The sequence below is a fragment of the Canis lupus genome, chromosome 1 (genome assembly GCF_048164855.1).
Source record: "Canis lupus baileyi chromosome 1, mCanLup2.hap1, whole genome shotgun sequence".
In the NCBI taxonomy this organism is placed as follows: Eukaryota; Metazoa; Chordata; class Mammalia; order Carnivora; family Canidae; genus Canis; species Canis lupus.
This window is the reverse complement of record NC_132838.1, coordinates 43,223,825-43,243,081: the sequence shown is the minus strand read 5'-3', so window position 1 is coordinate 43,243,081 and position 19,257 is coordinate 43,223,825. Positions and strand designations below refer to the sequence as shown.

The window sequence follows — 19,257 nt, the reverse complement described above, 5'->3', positions numbered from 1 at the left end:
TTAGCTTTTAATTTTCTTATTCTGATATTTCTCTCTACCTCTGCTTTTTCATATGCCTGTACCTCTTATATAGAAAAGCTCCTGGTCAGGGCACCTGGGGGGTTCAGTTGATTAAGCATCTGCCTTCTGCTCAGGTCATGATCTTGGGGTCCTGGGACTGAGCCCCTCATCTGGCTCCCTGCTCAGCAGGGAGTCTGTTTCTCCCTCTCCCTCTGTCCCTTCCCTCTACTCATGCATGCTTGCATGCTCTAATAAATTTTTTAAAAATCTAAAAAAAGAAAATCTCCTGATCATCTTATATCTGAACATTTATTGTAGATAGGTACAAGTATTTTACTACTTCATTATGTTTTCTACTGTAGTCAAGCCTGTGCATCTGCATTGAAATACATATCATTTTATTTTAGATTAGTTTAATATTATTTCTCCTTTATATGAGTTATAAAATCACATTGATTTTTTAAAAAAACTGTGTGTATAGAGAAACTAGTATTTATTTCATTTTAGCCTGCTCAAAGGGATATGCATTTTTTATTATTTTTTTAAAAGATTTTATTTATTTATTTATTCATTCATTCATTCATTCATTCATGAGAGACACAGAAAGAGAAAGGCAGAGACATAGGCAGAGGGAGAAGCAGGCTCCCCGCTAGGAGCCGGACGTGGGACTCAATCCCGGATCCCAGGATCAGGACCTGATCTGAAGGCAGGTGCTCAACCACTGAACCATCCAGGCATCCCTGCGTTTTTTGTTAAACTGGTACTGTTTACTGGCAATTCTATGAGATTTTTCTCCAAGGTCTGTGATTCTCAAATGTGGTTGTTTTTCAGAATCCTCTGGGAAATTTTTCCACATTTCTAAGACCTTAGTTTCTTAGTTTACTTAGAAATTATTTCTTTTCCCAAATGCCAGTATTGCCACATTTTGTTATTGAAACCATGATCTAGATTCTAGAACCACCTCATTATCTCCTGAATGCTAACCATTCACTTCAGATACTAGCATAGTTGATAGGAACTGATAAGTTAAACAATCAAGGGGCAAGCCCAGGACATTAGAATGTTTAATTAGTTATGAATGAAAGATGCAGCTTCCAATATTACCAAGAATTTAAAAGTTATACTATGCCATGTAGAAACTGACACCTTGTTTTATGAATTGAACAACAGTATTGCTTTGAGTAATATTTGTACATAGGTAGGAAACTCATCCTTCTACTGATGTGATTATTTACCTGAAAGTGAAAAACGTGTTCAAAACCTAATTCTTGAACAATATTTACTGTTATACTAGTATTTGTAAAATCACACAGTCATTCAAGCCCTCCTTTAAGTAGACTCAAAGTGAGAGGAATCACAATGAAGATAAGTGTTCTTGCCAGAATCCAGCATGAGAACATGGTGGTCCATCTGGCATCACTATGTACTCATGAGTTCCCTGTTGGCACAGATGACTATTAGATCATATGCTAATGATTAAGTGATATTTATCAATTTAGTATAATTTTTAATGAAATCTACTAGAAATCCTAAAAGGATTTCTATGTCAATGCTTTCAAGCTGACACAAAGGACAAATCCCTTAATGACTTCAGATAGTGAAATTGATGAACTGATTCAATTGACTTGAGAAGAAATCTTAATTAAATCTTAAATCTTAAATGTCCACTTTTTAATATTTAATATTTAATATTTAATGTCCACTTTTTAATATTTTTTAAAGATTTTATTTATTTATTTATTCATGAGAGACACAAAGAGAGAGAGAGAGAGGCAGAGACACAGGCAGAGGGAGAAGCAGGCTCCAAGCAGGGAGCCCAATGCAGGACTCGATCCCGGGACTCCAGGATCATGCCCCGGGCCAAAGGCAGTCACTAAACTGCTGAGCCACTAAGGCGTCCCCAAATGTACACTTTTTAAGAAAATATTTTAAGTGGAAGCCACGTGTCTCACTTTTTATTGAAGTATAATTGACATACAATATTATATTAGTCTCGGATATAGAACATAGTAATTTGATACTTACACAGATTATGAAATGATCACCATGACAAGTCTAATTACCATCTGTCACCATGCAAAGTTTTTACAATATTATTGACCATAGTCCCTGTGCTGGACTCCGTATCTTATTTATTTTATAACTAGAAGACTGGAACTCTTAATTTCCTTCAACTATTTCATCCATCTCCCCATCCCCCTCCCCTCTGGCAACCACCAGTTTGTTCTCTGTATGTATGACTCTGTTTCTGTTCTGTTTTGTTCGTTATTTATTTTGCTTTTTAGATTATACATATAAGTGAAATCTTACAGTATTTGTCTTCCTCCGAATCCTTTCACTTAGCATATTGCCCTATAGTTTTATCCATGTTTTTGCAAATAGTAACATCTCAGTCTTCTTTATAGCTGAGTGATATTCCATTGTCTGTGTGTGTGTGTGTGCACGTGTGTGTTTCACAACTTCTTTATCCATTCGTCTATGGATGGATGGATCCTGGGGCTGCTTCCATATCTTGGCTGCTGTAAATAATGTCATGAACAGAAGGGTGTATATGTCTTTTTGAATTAACATTCTCATTTTTTTTGAATAAATACCCAGAAGGAGAATTACTGAATCATATGGTAGTCCTATTTTTAATTTTTAAAGTAAACTTCATAGTATTTTCCACAGTGGCTGTACCAATTTACATTCCCACAAACCATGCACAAGGGTTCCCTTTTCTCCACATCCTAACATTTGTTATTTCTTGTCTTTCTGATAATAGCCATTCTGACAAGTGTGATCGTAACTCATAGTGGCTTTAATTTGCATTTCCATGATGACTCATGATATTGAGCATCTATTCTTGTGCTTGTTGGCCATCTGTATATTTTCTTAGGAAAAGTTTCTATTAAGGTCCTTTGCCGATTTTTTATTAAATTGGATTTTTAAAATTTCAGGTCTTATGTTTAAGTCTTCAATCCATTTTATTTTGTATAGAGTGTAACAGAGTGGTCTAGTTTCATTATTTTGCATGTAGCTTTTACATATTAAATTGCAGTTGTGGGGGAGATTGGGCAAAAATGGGTAAAGGGGAAAAGGAGATACATGTTTCCAGTTACCGAATAAGTCACAGGAATAAAAAACACAGAATAAGAAATATAGTTAATGGTATTATAACAGTGATGTATGAGGACAGATGGTAGCTACACTTGGATGAGCACAGCATAATGTTTAAACCTGTTGAATGAGTATATTGTACACCTGAAAGTAATGTAACAATGTGTGTCAACTACAGTCAAATTTTTTAAAATTGCAGTTTTTAATTTTTGTACTAAATCATATCTTAGCCTTATACCTTTTAGAATGAATCAATATGGATCTATGTTTTGCCTTATTTTGCTTAGTTACATTTCTAATACATAAAGAAACAGCCAGGGTTTTGATTTTCCTATTCCAAACAGTCAAATACTAGGTTTCTGAGGTCAAGAAGAAGATGTTCTGAAGGGACATTTGATGAAAATGTGCAGCCCTTCTATTACAGAGGGATTTATTCACAAGGTTCCATGCAGAACTCCTAGTCCCAGTGAGCTGGCCTGGTCTCAGAAGGCCTTGAGGGTTTCATGTTTTCCCCAGAGAAGGGAGGCCAAAATAATCTGCATAAATTCATTTCCCTGGATCTCACATTTTTTTTCCTTGGCATTTAAGGGCAATGGATCAACAACACAGAACAGGAAGCAACTCTTACACGTTGGATCAGACTATCCTTTCCAAAGGTGACCACAATGGTATTTCCCATCCAACATGCTTTTCTATAACATAATCCTGCCACTCCTCCTATAGAGATGTCCAGTCTATGCCCTCCCTTGAGTCTGCGTGGAACTGTGACTTGCTTGCATTTAAAAAAGGGGTGGGGTGGCTGGAAATGATGCTGTGTGATGTCTAAGAGGCTGTCATACAAAGCCATGCAACCTCATCAGCTGGGACACTGGCTTCTGGAGCCCCTGCCACCTTCTAAAAGGCGTGGTGTACCAGGCTGTGGGGGAGCCACCTGGGGGAGACTACAGCTCCAGATGATGTCCCAGCTGACCGTGCACATCAACTGCCAGCATGTGAATAAAGACACCTTAGGATGACGGCACCCACAACTATCAAACTACCCCTACTTCATGAGTCTCCCCATTTGAGGCATGGTGGAGAAAGGACAAGATATTTCCTCTGTGCCCTAGTCAAATTCATGACCAAAGGAAGCCAAACTTTTTTTTTTAACTTGTTAAGTTTGAGGGGTAATGTATTGCACAGCGGTAGTAGGCAGAGCACATGGGGATGGCTGCACAACACACTCAGAAAGGAAAATGACCCAGAATAGGCAGGCTGGAGATTGGATTCCTGTTCTGATGCATCATGAAATGAAACTACATTTGAATACTTCCTCCCCCACATTATGAGCCCTACTGCCTATTCATGCCTTCATCCAGCCCTTGACCTTCACTCGTGGTACAACGGTAAGGGCTTGAACTCATCCTATCAGGTACTGCACGCAGTTAACAATTTTCACTGGGAGCCATTAGCCTTGACCACTGCCTAGCCTACTATCAAAACATCTGGATCTTCTCCTAACTGGCAACCCAAAATATCTCCGTCTGGTTTCTCACCATAGAATAAAACACTCTGAGTTTTCAGTTGCACTATCCTTATCAAGCCTTAATTGTGAGAAATAGACTTTGTAGAGATTTGCCCTAAGGAGAATTTTTATGTTAAACAACTGGTCTGTTTACTTCTATTTTCATTAAAAGTCTCAGAACCCTATAATGGAATGTGTTCTTCTCTATGCTTTGGCCAAGAGAAGGAAATTTAGAGCCAAATTTGTGGCCTGTTCCTAAGAACTGTACAGATGTACTTCTGTGTGCTAATTTGACTCCTGGATTTATTATTTTATTCACTTGACTTTCCTTTTTTTTTTTAAACAGATTTTGTCGTTGATTGGTTTACTACCTTTGCATTGCACAAAATTTAGCAAGCTGTTTCAAATTCTCTGTGGAAGAGGCAATATATCCATAAAGTAATGAAAAAGACATCCCTCCATCTCCTGCCAAATCAATAAACAGTGTTAGTGTGAATGCAAATGTTTATCAAACATTCATCTAACTTAGCTTCAAAGCCAGAAAAAAGTGCCATATGATCTAAGAATATATAGTAGGCTGAAATGCACTTGTGCTCATTACCCTGAATTGAACAGCACAGCTTGAATGCCTTGCAAAGTTCAGCACTGGTTGCTAATACATGAAGGTTGCACATTCTATGTTTATATCCAGAGCCACAAAGTTTCAGATAGATACAAAACTGAAACTGAAATGGCTGAGAGTTCTCTCTGATTATTTTGGAAAAGATAATTAGTGTCAAAAATTACTGTTTTGAAAAGACAAGTGGGCATGTGGATGGTACATGCTCTTTAGGCTTATCATTTCAAATAAACACTACAGTCCTTTTGAGTAAACACTACAGTAGATGAAAATTATATCTTAAAAAGTGTCACATGACTGTGATGAGTTTTTCATTTCTCCTTAAGGAGAGAAAGGTTACATTACATTGTAAAAAAGGAGACACAGAATTCCAGAATTATAGATTTATAAGGGGCCTTAATTTCATCTAGTTCAGTAGTTTTCAAACTATTTGGAGAATCAAAACCTCTGAAAACTGTGAACCTCATATGAATTCCTCACATATAAACTAGGCGAGGTGAAACTTCAAAAGCAGGAGAAATGAAGGAAGGGGGCTGGATCCCATTCACTCAACCTCTCTTCCTCCTCCAGAGGCTACTTCTACAACACAAGTCTTCAAGCAGAAGAACTTTAAAAACCAACGATCACAAAAGAATGAGAAGGCAAGACAGGCTGGAAGAAAATATTTGCAAAAGACATCTGATGAAGAACTCTTATACAATAGGTGCAAAGAACTCTTAAAAGTCAACAGTAAGAAAATGAACAATCCAATTAAAAAACGGGCCACAAAACTACAACAAATAATATTAAAATTTGTATAGAACCACAAATGACCTCAAATAGCCAAAGCAATTCTGAGAAAGATGAACAAAGCTGAGGTATCACAATCCCAGATTTTGAGACCTACTACTAAGCTGTAGTAATCCAAACAATAGGGCACTAGCACAAAAAGAGACACATAGACCAATGGAATAGAATAGAGGCCCAGAAATAAACTCATGTGTATACGGTCAATCTATAGCAAAGAAGGCAAGAATATACAATGGGAAAAGACAGGCTCTTCAGTAAAAGGTGTTGGAAAAACTGGACAGCCACATGCAGAAGAATGATACTGGACCACTTTTTAACCCATACACAAAAATAAACTCAAAATGGATTAACAACCTAAAAGTAAAACCTGAAACCATAAAAATCATTGAAACGGGTGCAGGCAGTAATCTTTTCTAAGATCAGTTGTAGCAACATTTTTTTAGATACGTCTCTTAAGGCAAGGGAAACAAAAGCAAAAATAAACCATTTGGACTACATCAAACTAAAAAGCTTTCTCACGGCAAATGAAACAATCAAGAAACCAAGAGAAGATATTTGCAAATGACATATCCAGTAAGGGGTTAATATCCAAAATATATTAAGAGCTTATACAACTCAACGCCAATAAAACAAACAATCCAATTTAAAAATGGGCAGAAGATCTGAACAGACCTTTTTCCAAAGAAGATATACAGATGGCCTACAGACACATGAAAAGATGCTCAAAATCACTAATCATCAGGGAAATGCAAATCAAAACCATAATGAGATATTTATCACCTCACACCTATTAGAATGGCTAAAATCAAGAAGACAAGAAACAAATGTTGATGAAAATGTGGAGAAAAGGGAACCCTTGTGCACTGTTGGCAGGAATATAAATTGGTACAGCCACTGTGGAAAACACTAGGGAGGGTTCCTCAAAAAATTAAAAATAGGTATACCATATAATCCAGTAATTCCACTATCAGGTACTTACTCAGGGAAAACACAAACTCAAAAAGATATATGCACCCCCATGTTTACTGAGGCATTATTTACAACAGCCAAGACATGGAAGCAACCTAAGTGTACACCAGTGGGCAAACAAATAAGAAAATGTGGTATACATACACAATGGAATATTACACAGGCATAAAAAGGATAAGACCATGCCATTTGAGACAAAATGATGGACCTAGAGAGTATTATGCTAAGTGAAACAAGATTGGCTATGGTATTTATCATATTATTCCATTCATAAATGGAATCCTAAAAAGCGAATAAACAAAAGGCAGAATCAGACCTATAAACACAGAGAACAAACTGGTGGTTGCTAGAAGGGAGGGAGATAGGTGGTTAGGCAAAATGGGTGAAGGACAGAGAGAGATACAGGCCTCCTGTTATGGAGAAAGAGTGGCATGGGAATAAAAAAGCAGAACATAAGGAATACAGTGATATTGCGAAGGCAATGATGTAATGGACCAGATGGTAGCTATCCTTGTGGTGAACACAGCATAATACATAAATTTGTCAATCACTAAGTTGTACACCTGAAACTAACATAACATTGTGTGTCAACTATACTAAAAAAAAGGGGGGGGGGGCAAAAGACCTGAAGAGACACCTCACCAAAGAAGAAATATACAGATGCCAAATGAGCGTATGAAAAGATATTCCACATCATGTGCCATTAAGGAACTACAAATTAGAACAACAATGAAATACCACTACACATCTATTAGAATGCCCCAAATCCAGAACACTGACAACACCAAATGCAGGCAAGGATACAGAGCAATGGGAACTCTTGTAGGAATGAAAAATTATGTAGTCACTTTGGAAGACAGTTTGGCAGATTCTTGCAAAACTAAATATCCCCTTACCATAAGATCCAGTAATTATGCTCCTTGGTATTTACCCAAATGAGCTGAAAATTTATGTCCACACAGAAACCTGCATGTGGATATTTATAGCACTGTTATTTATAATTGCCCAAACTTGGAAGCAACCAAAATGTCTTACAGTAGGTGATCAGATAAATCAACTATGGCACATCCAGACAATAAAATATTACTGAGCATTAAAAAAGAAATGATGTATTGAGCTCTAAGAGGGGTTTTTGGCAGAGCAGCTAGGCCAGACTTGCCTGGGGTCACCCTGTGAGTAAATAAGTGGCAGAGCTGGCATCAGAACTCAAATATCCTTCACACCTGGATCACCATGCAAAACCTACACAAAGAATTTCCTAACTTCAAGCACTGTGAGAAACTAGAAATGATTGCCAATGGACTCACCTCCAGAGATATTTGAAAACACTAAGAATTTTCCTGGAATGACCCAGGAACAATTCAGCTTTTGCAAATCATGCAGGATGGTGTGGAGAAACGAAGGCACACCATGTGCACAGACATCTTCTAAGATCTTTTTAATTAAGAACTTTCACCAGAATGTTAACAATAAATACTTTTTGTGTGGCAAAATTAGGATTCCTTAGGAGATTATTTTTCTTGGTGGTTTTTCTGTATTTTCCAAGTTCTCTGCCTTGGGCATGTATGATTTTTATAATTCGGTGGAGGAAAATGCTATTAAAAACACAAAATCTAAGTCACATTTATTCCTATTATTTCATGAGCTTTGTCAATGCCTGGACTGATGAGAGAGAAACACAGCTGGTGAATGGAAATTCCAAGGACTAAGGAGCTTGCTGTAGGGATATTACTTATTACTCTTTTCATAATATTTCTATCAGCTCTAAGCCTGAAATCTTCAGGCTTGTCATTTTGACAAGAAATAAAACTAATATGTGTCACTAAAGCTTCTGAGAATAATTTTCTTAGCTGGAAATGCTTTTGACATGTCATCGATAACCTGAACATGTCTAAGTACAAAAGAAGATTAACTTCAAAGACTGGCAACCCCTTTTGTCCCCAGAGTACTTGTAAGTTGGAAAGCAAAGAAAGTGTGGTGCTACGGTTTTATTAGGAGGAACTGAGTGTTTGGCTTTCACTGGATGTGAAGATTATATTTTCTAACTCAAAGAGTGACATTTGTGGGAGAAGATGTCACTTCTGGGTGATGGGCATTAAGGAGGGCATGTGATGTAATGAGCACTGGGTGTTATATGTAACTGATGAATCACTGACCTCTACCTCTGAAAACTAATAAATAAACTATAACTGAAAACTAATAATAAACTATAATAATAATAAACTAATAATAAACTATATGTTCATTAATTGAATTTAAATTTTAAAAAGTCGAAAAAAAAAAGAGTGACTTTTGCTATGCCGAGAAAAAGAGGAGATACTTCACCTGTCAAGATGAAAATGAATTTTACATTCTGGGTTTAATTCATCTCTGTTGATACCCATTTTAAAGAATGAATAAAATGCTCCTGTCAGTCCCTTCCTAAGAGTCCTGATCCTCAGGGTTGACTATTGTTCTGAGCTCTTGATGGACCAGCTTGGCCAGCATCTGTCTGCTTCCAGTTGTGAGTGTGGAGCAGGCCTGCACTTGATCCTTGGAGTGTCAGCGGCATTGGACAGGGCACTCTTTGAGCCATCACCAAAGAATGGCATGGTTGGAGCAATAGGGGGCTCACATGGTAAGCTGCTTCTTCCAAGTTCATTAGGGACCAAGAAAGGTCATGTCATTGTCACAGAGCCTCAGAATCCAGAGCAAATGAAACCATGGGAGGAACCAGGTTGTCTTTCCCTGGATGAGTTTTCAATCTTGGTAGGTTATTTGATTACTTAACATTTTCCCTTTGGAAAGAAAAAAAAAAAGACTGTAATATTGATGATGATATTAGCTTATATATATATATATATATATATATATATATATATATATATATATATATTTTTTTTTTTTTTAGCTTATGTTTTTAAGCTATCTCGTCCTAACAAACCCATAAGGTTGGCAGGACAGTTTAGAATTCTTTCTCTTTGCTAGTTGAGGAAACCAATGAAGAGAAGTCCACTTCCAGCCATTCAACCTGGTGTCTTTCTCTTATAAATATCACTTTAAGCAATCAGTGGTGAAGGAGCCAAGAGCAGAAGGTCAGACATGAAATGGCAGCCCCATGTGCACCCCAAGAGCTTGGAATAAGGCCAGTTCCTTAGCCCAGAGTCTGTGTAAGTCACAAACCTGAAGCTTAGCCCAACAAGCACCCATACAGACAATAAAATAAAACAAAATTCTCTACATGATAATTTGCTTCAAATGAGGTGAGCTTGGAAGGTTCATGACATGATACTTATAATTTGACCTATGTAGAAGTTGCTGACTATGGGTCCGTCACAGCAGAAGGCAGTAGCTGGGCAGGAGGAAGCGGTCTCTCTCTCCCAACTGGCCAGCGGTCTGCACTCACCTCTGTCTCTCAAATTGCATGATAAGGTTACATTTATGCAAAAGTGAAATTTGATAAAGCTTTCTGGAACAGTAGGTAACACGGATCAAGAGCCTTTTTATATCCCTTCACCAGCAAACCACTACAAACATCCAAAGTCATAAGCAAATGTGGGCAAGAGATAATGAAAAGAATGCAAAACACGCATAGTTTATAATGCAAAAAAAAAAAAAGAAAAGAAAGAAAGAAAGAAAGAAAGCAAGAAAGCACTTAAATGCTTAACAATATCAGGTTTGTCGAATTAATGAGCATATAGCCTCAATGATTATACAGCCATTTAAAATATTCTTTTTATGGAAAGTATATGTGTACAACACTTAAAATACGTAAATGTAAATATGGTTATACACATTCACAGTAGGGAAAAGGAAGAAAATAGTATCTCAAACAAGTGGGAGTGTTAGCCTAAGTAGACTTTGTTTGAAGAACTAATTCGGATTAGCAGGTAGGCACTATTATGATCTGCATTTCATGGACCAGGAAACAGAAGCACAAAGGGTGTTAGCAACACTCGTCCATTAACCCTTACACTAGACTGCAATGATGTACATCAAAAAGTCCAAATGGTTGGCTAACTTTGGGTTGTTAACTTCTCTAGGGATATATTTTATATTCCTAAATGGTCTCAGGTGAACATACTTCTTTATAATTGCAACTTTATTTTTGAAAAGATAATTTTTTTAATATATCTGTCTCTGTTATTAGACTATGAGGACCTTGAGGTAGGAACTGCCTTAGTAATCACCACTATTTCTATCACCACCCGTTGGGTAACCTTGATGTCACCACTCTTAGACACCGGGGAGTAGTTCCTATACCTCATCTCATATAAACCACTGGGTAAAAACTACTACAGATAAAGCAACTAAAGGCAATTTTGCATTTCCATCACTTAGTACTGGCCTGAAAAGTAGTAATTACTCAATAAATGGTAGTGAAGCTACCAAATGATAACTTATAAAGCCATGAATGTCACTCAGTTCAGTGTGGTATTGAGAGAGGCTGTGCTCAGGACCCCTATGGGAGGAGGTGGGGAGGACAGAACTTGCAGCAGGAAGTCTGTTTTTTCCATCTTTCTTTAACCATGACAGAAGCAGTCAGAAAGCCATGAGGCCCTGAGTGAAAAGCAACACCCAGAAGTAAGTTTTCCAAGTAAATTCAGTTTAGACTAATCCTGACGGGACAGTTTGACATTCCATTTAAATCTTTCACGAAGTATACATGTTCTATTATGGCTTTTAATTATTCAATGAAAAAAAAAAACAAAAAAAAAATAATTATTCAATGAATAGCTTGTGGGGAAAGATAAACCCATTAAAAAACAATATTTTATTTTACTAGTGAGCTCAAGAAATTAGTGGGTTTTTATTGTTTTCTCGTGGTTTTCTTCAGTTCAAGTATCAGAACACTTTTAAACTATAGGTCAATATGCCGGGCATGAGAGTAAAGGGAGGGCACGTAAGGCCCTTCCAAATATAGACCTTAAGTGTACTTCTAGTCCTTTGATTAGAACAGGGTGATCTTGACACCAAAATCTTAGTAGGTATTCGATTGCTTAATATTTTCCCTTTGGAAAAAAAAGGACTATAATTGTAATGATGATATTAGCTTATATCATCTTGCTATCTTACTCCATCATAACAACCCATAAGGTTGGCAGAACTGTTTAGAATTCTTCTTTTTCTTTGCTAGTTGAGGAAACCTATGAAGAGAATCCCAGTGGCTTGAGGAGATCCTCACTGTTAGAGGAATGAATGGTGGCCTTTCTTCTCACTCCAGCTAAGTCCTGGTCGACCTCAAGGCTCAGCTGACGTATCAGTCCTCATGTAGGGACCTTACTGTCATGTGCTTACTATATGACAGTCCTTATCTCATGATATGCAAATAACAAGTTAATTATCTGTGACTCCAGCTCTCAATCATTTATTTGCTTCCAATGCTGGCATAGTTCTGAGCATGAACAGCTGCTCCCTCAGGGTCTGCAGAATGGCTAGTTTCAAAGTACACTAGAGAACTATTTTAATGTAGCTAAAACATCATCTTCTACACTGGTAGTTTTCAAACAAGGTTTCACATATTCCTGAGAAGTAAAAATTGATCCATAGAGATATTTATATTGTCTTAGAGTTTTATAGTTTTGTGTTTTTATTTTAATGATATTCTAAGAAATACCATTAGACATAAATATCAGAATGTTCTGCATCACTTACATAAATGGTTCTCAATCCTGGTGAGATTGGAGTCTTGGTGGGGGGCTTTAATCAATACTAATATTCAGGCTCTGAAGATGAATTACATCTGAACCAATTCCATCAGAATCTCTGGAGGTGGGTCCCCACACAGATTTTTTTGAAAGACCCCCAGATGATTGAAATGTGTGGAGCACTGATACTCACCAATCTAGACCATCTTTGTTTCATAAGTAACACGTTTTCCACCAGTATTTATGATTACCTCAAATCCAATAGTTGTATTATAAGTATCTCATAAATAAATACAGAAGCCAACAAAATATGTAACTGATATGTTCTTACCAAAGCCATATGATGTCACAGCATGCTGCATGAGCAAAGGTTTTGTGATCATTCTGGACATAGGCAAGTGGTGGGGAAACTGAGTCATCACTAGAGTACTTAGTAGAACAGCAGACCAGGGGTCTACCCCAGGCATGTTAGAAATAGCAACTCAATTTCTACAAAAACATTATCAGTTTACCTTTTAGTTTGTATTTAACTTGTGAAATTGTTTTGGTTTTGTCCTTATATAAGAGCTATAAACAAAGTTTATACTAGTTGTCTATTTAAATAATAAATATAGTTATACATATTTAAGCAGCATTATGATTCAAAGAACAAGAACATTTAAGTCAGTGTTAGGGGAGTCTGTGATACTTTTTTCTTTTAAATGGGTCAGACTTAAGAATACTGATTTCATCATGTCTGGATCCTGATCCAAAGGGTGGTTGGATGAAGGACCTGGGAGATAGCTTCCCCCTTTCCTGGTCCCCTTAATGGGCACAAAATGGTAAGCAGCTGTCCCTCCCCAAGGCTCTGAGTATGATTGGAAACCATTCCTAATATCAGAATGCAAGGATTTCTAGTCTTCCAAGAGCTGCTGCATTATTCCTACTATCCCAGGAGGTCACATTAGGACTCCCCAAGTCTTTCCCAGGTTATAGGCACTTGGTTGGTTTCTCCAGTTCCACAGAAGCTCCAAAAGGTGTGTGCAAGATATAGGACCTGATATACTTGGTCTGCGGTCTGAGACTCTTCCATTCACAAGGATATTTTGGTCATAAGAATGCAATTTTTTTAACCACAAATGGCAGGGGTGAAACCCTGCCTCAGAACTTCCTGGCAGGAATTTATTTATTATCTATCTGCTAAGAAGAACACAGTAATTCCTTTCATAGGGAAGCAGCATATCAAAGGGCACCCGTCATTCTCTAAATTAAGTGACAGAGTTGCTTCTCTTGAATGACAGGCTGCTCTAATGACAAAATCCATGCCACACCAAATTCTCAGGAAATTATTGAAGACACTAGGCTTGTTTCAAGTCACATCAAAAGTCTGTAGCAGGAAAAGGCTCTAAAGAGTTGAAGCCACTGCCTATAGAATCCAGTCAGCCAGAGAGAAGGAGACAATGAGCCACTTAACAACTATGAAGTGTCATTTATCTCAAAATCATAAAAGAAGGCTTCCTGAGAGAAAGCCTGGCATCACAAAGAACTCAAGAGATAATATAATCAACTCTTCTCCACCATGCCAACAACGGGCATACCTGACAATGTGCCTGTCAGAGACTTTCAACTATTGAGAATTAATGCTCCTCAATGTTAACAGTCAATATGTTTTTAAAATGTTCTTTCATCTAAATATAGGGACTCTGAATGGTTGTCTTATTTCTCAGCTTAAATTCTTTATAAAAATAATTTTACATTTCTGAGTAATATACATGCACCCATTTGACATTCCATATCCCTTTTTTCCCTAAATGAACATCTGGGTATGCACTTGAGAAATGTGGCCATAATTCTTTCTGGTATTTTGTTTTCCTTTTCACCCTATAGTTTTTTACCTTCACTCTTCTTAATTACTCCACCAGTTGAAAGAGAAATGCTACCTGAAGGCCATTGTGATGAACAAGTAATCAAAAGAACACATTTCTACAGAGAAAGACACTGCAGGAGGGACGCAGGGATCCAGCTGTCTGAGGGAAGACTTGGTGGGGGGGGGGGGGGGCTGGAGTTGTTTGTGAGTCAGGAGACAAAAGTGGCTCTACTGCTGAATAGGGGACACGGGGCACAGACAGGGGTCTGGGACCTGGGGCCTGATGGGCTCTTCGGGGAGCCAGGGGGATAAAGTCACCAGGAAGTGAGAGATGTGACACTCTTTGGAATTACTGTGGAATGTAAAGAACTATGGTCAGTAATGGGTTCAGAAAAGGGGCAGAAATAATTATTGAGTTGAATTTTGAAGGCCAAACCAAACATTTATTAGAGATTGCAGATTTATCCATGTTAAGCTTTGATGTGTGAATTTTTCTGAGTCTTAAAAACACTCACTAAAAGGGTAGTGATCCAAATGGGAGCGGACTCAAGGCTTGTGAAACTCTCATGCTGGAAGGGAGGGGATGAAAATGAGCACAGTGAACGGATGGGTGAGCACACTGGGATTTGTCTGCTGCTCACCACAGCGTTTTCATCAGGGTCGGCCAATATTAAGGTTCGATAATTATCCACAGGATCAATCTTGCTGTAAAATTTCTCTCAATAAAATTAAACAGCACAATTAACCAAGTCTCAGGGGAAGAGTCACAGTCTCTATTGTTATTATCATCCTTTAGTCCCTGTGTATTTTATGAGCCTAGCAGGAAACCTTTAAAACTAAAATACTTATTATATATATATATATATATATATATATATATATATATATATTTTTTTTTTTTTTTTTTAAAGGTATATGGGGTGCCTAGGTGGTTCAGTCTGTTGAGCATCCAACTCTTGATTTCAGCTCAGGTCATGGTCTCAGGGTTGTAAGGTCTCTAAAATAAATAAATTGGTGTGAGTAAGAGAAAGAGAGTGAGTATGTGCACATGTGAGCCAGGGGGTAGAGGGGCAGGGGCAGAGGGAGAGAGAAAAATCTTAAGCAGGTTCCACACCCAGCAAGGTGCCCAATGCCTGGCTCAATCTCATCACCCTAAGATCAGGACCTGAGCCAAAACCAAGACTCGGATGCTTAAACAACTGAGCCACCCAAGCGCCCCTGGACTGGCTCCCTTTGAACCAGAGCTTCCCAAGTGATGGTGATAGCTGTCATTGATTGAAGGCCTATGTGTTTCATAAACTGGATTTGACATTTTATATACAATTTCCCTTTTAGCTCACAGTAACCCAAGGAGATGGGCATTATTTTTCTAATTTAATAGTCTAATGTTAGCCAGATCTAAAAAGGGATGATATATTTCATGATGGTAGAAAGACCATATGACAAATGGGAACTTTCCACAACCTCCTGGGCATGTATAGCAAATAAATATATATTAAGGGACTGAATGGTGTGGTACCTGTTGACAGTTCACAGGCTAAAGATGTGGGGAATGTCAAAAAGAAGTTTAAATAGTTTCTAGGGAAATCAGGATATACGTGCATGAAGAATCCATCCAGGTTAAATAAAAAAACTGGAAACCAAAAAACTGGGTCATTTATTTTTGCACAGTTTCTGAATTATTGAACAACGAATTAAATCAGTAAACCAATTAACCAAATGCTAGATTGTCCAGTACTGGCTCTCAGAACTAAAATAGTTTAGTGAAGGAAAGCTCATTGTGGACTTGAGTGGTAGCAAGATTTCTTTAATGAGATGAGGTCAGAGTGGGACCTGGAAGAATTAGAAATACTGGAATTATCAAGAAGGACTGAAAGCACACTGAGGGAATATGGTAAACAGGCACAGATAACTCCTTCCTGGTGCCCTGGTCCCCTTCTGCAGCACTGGCCTTGCCTCCTGTCATGGTTCCTCTTGGCCTTCTGCCCTGAGCTCATCTGTTCTGCTCACTTCCTTTGCTTGAGTTCTGTCCAGCTAGTTCTCAGGATACCTTGAAGATGGCATTGATTTTGCTAAAGCATCTCTGGATTAACCAGGAATGCCTCTGTCCTTTAGTGGAGAGTGGAAAAATAGTGTTTGTACTATGAATGATTCCAGGCTTTTGTAAGCAATGTAATGAATTATTCTTCATGAGGCATAAATCATAATGATTATCTCCCCATTCCCAAACAGCTGTGATGGGGGCTTCCCATGGAAATCTTGGCATTTGGGAGACCCTCATGAGACTTGCAGAAAGTCATTCCTATAGCCCACAAAACAACCTTTCAACTAACTACCCTTGTGCCTCTGCCTCGAAGTTAAGGCAACATAAACACACCCCCTCAGACTTTGGTGACAGGGGCACAGAGCACAACCCAAAGTTACTCCATACACTGAGGTCATGTCTCCCAGGAATCAGAAAAGCATCTTCCAGCTCAGGCTCCCTGAATCCTTTCCAGCTTGGCCTCTGCCAGAGATTCCTGGAATGATCATCACTTTGTTCTTTATCTCACAACAGGTGAAAAATTGCCTTGGATGGGAGTCATGAATTGGTTGGGTTCTTAGAAAAATCCATACTTCCAGTTGTGGGCAAAGATTGTTAGGACTGTGGTCACCCCAGGACTGACTGCTTTTTTACTCTGAAAATCTCCCAACACCATACCATTGTGCTTCAGTCTGGTCCTCTCTGATTCTGTTTTTCAGGAACAATATGAGACACTACGAGCTGTGCTCAGCAGCAGACCTGCCTTTCCAAACATAGCTCACTTCTGGATTGAAGAGTGCTTTCACTTTTTACAGGTTAGGAGACAGATTCTGTTTTGTTACTGTTTGTGAGCCAGCAGTGCCGTCCTTGACAGAAAAGCCATGTTGCCACACTGATATCTCTCTCATAAGAGGGACAACCGTAAACTCTGTCAGAATACAGTGCCTTGTGTTTCCAAAACAGTGTTCCAACCCTTAAGTGCAAGGAATCTCACAGAGGATCCTGAGAAAGATGAAGAAGAACACAGAGTAGGAAAATTTAACCCGTGTGAGGAGGAGTCAGGTGGAGGTCCAAATTCCGCAGTGGGAAATATGTGTTGAGATTCTGGAGCCAGTCTTTTCTTTTCTTTTTTTTTTTTTTTTTTTTTTTTTTTTTTAAGATTTTATTTATTCATGAGAGACACACAGAGAGAGAGGCAGAGACACAGGCAGAGGGAGAAGCAGGCTCCCTGCCGGAGGGGGGAGACCGATGCGAGACTCAATCCCAGGATCCCAGGATCAGACCTGAGCCAAAGGCTCAACCTCTACCTCAACTACTGAGCCACCCAGGTGCTCTTGGGGCCATTCTTTTAACAAAAGACTTTCTTATGAGGGCTGAAATTTTTTCCTCCAGGATTTAAAAAACTTGGGTCTACAAATCCAGTATGTTGATGGCAAAAAGCGTTGCCCTTTTTTATATAATATTTTAAAAATCCTACCCTGTCATAGAAACAGAATAATAAAGGAGAAAGAGGCTACACAGATGTGGAGGGGCTATTTCTGGTTACCAAGATCAGAGCATCTACTTGTGCTTGATTATATAACTCTGGGTAATTTTCGCTTCCTGTCTGGAGTATTATTTCCCAGTAAAAGTGGGAAGAAAGTCCCAGCACCTGATAGGCCTGCCTTCCCTGAAGTTAACAGATTGCCCATATGAAAGCTGTCAGCATGTGCCAGCCCTCCACTGAAGAAGGAACAGGTTCAGGACCTGGCGCCGCGCAGCCGAGTGGCACTGCTCCCAGAACTCTCGTCCAATAAAGAGCCATTGTGGGATCTGAACCCTTCAACGTACCGGACAAATGACTGAAATGAAAAGCACAATGCATGTGAGTAGAACCAGAAAACTTGAATGCAGTGGTAATCACTTCCTTGGTGTGGGTCACATCATTTTTCAGGTAACTTCATTCTGTAATTCAGTCCTTGCCTAGTGGAATAGTACAGATTTCCATTTATCACTTGATAAGTGAGAATGATTGCTTTCTAACCATGAAGCGATGTAGGTTATTAGTACTGGTGTGGAAGGGAAGTGGAAAACAGGTAGGGGAGGTGCGCAGGGGTTGGTGTTCATCAGGAAGAGACAAAACATCTGAAAAGAGAAGAAAGTGCCGATTCTCCCTGCATGGGATTGATACAAACTCTAGTTCAGCTATTGGGAAATTCGAGACTGTATCTGATTCTAAATCAGGCCCAGGGCTTTAAAATAGCTAGGGTTTCTATGTGAGAATGAGGTCCGAGGCATGAAGTAGGGCCATGGACGGGGGTAAAGGTCCAGGCTACAGGCATCTATTGTGTGGCTGGCACCCTGTTGTTGAACTTCAGGTCCCACAGACTGGAGATCTAGTGCTCAGATCCAAATACCGAGGGCCAGGAGGAACACGGCAGTGCTAATTCAGGCTGAGCCATGGTTTCCATCTGGGTGACCTAGAGAAACTCTACACAATAGCCGACCTTACTGCAAACAAAATAAAACAAACCCCTAACCAGATGCCATGCTCAGCTAAGCTTTCTCCAATGAATCAATAGGAGGGCACAGTTGAATTAGTCATCAGAGACCTAATGAAAACTTCTTTTTCAGCTGGGCCTGCACTCTATGTGTCTCAATTTTAGGATCAGGTGTTTCTATCTCTGAGCCAATTATATTTGTCACCTAATCCATTTTGACCAGAGACATGGTCAGTCTCAAGCCTTTTTCTTTATGATCTGGAGCTTGATATTATTGGTCACTTGGTCTACTTACTTTCTG

The 19,257-nt window shown here is 38.7% G+C and overlaps 1 protein-coding gene across 2 annotated transcripts in view; it reads right to left on the bottom strand.

Annotated features, from left to right (window-relative positions):
* The window catches only part of ESR1 (estrogen receptor 1), a 290,055-nt gene that overhangs the window by 20,176 nt on the left and 250,622 nt on the right, over window positions 1–19,257 (bottom strand). The window lies entirely within an intron of this gene.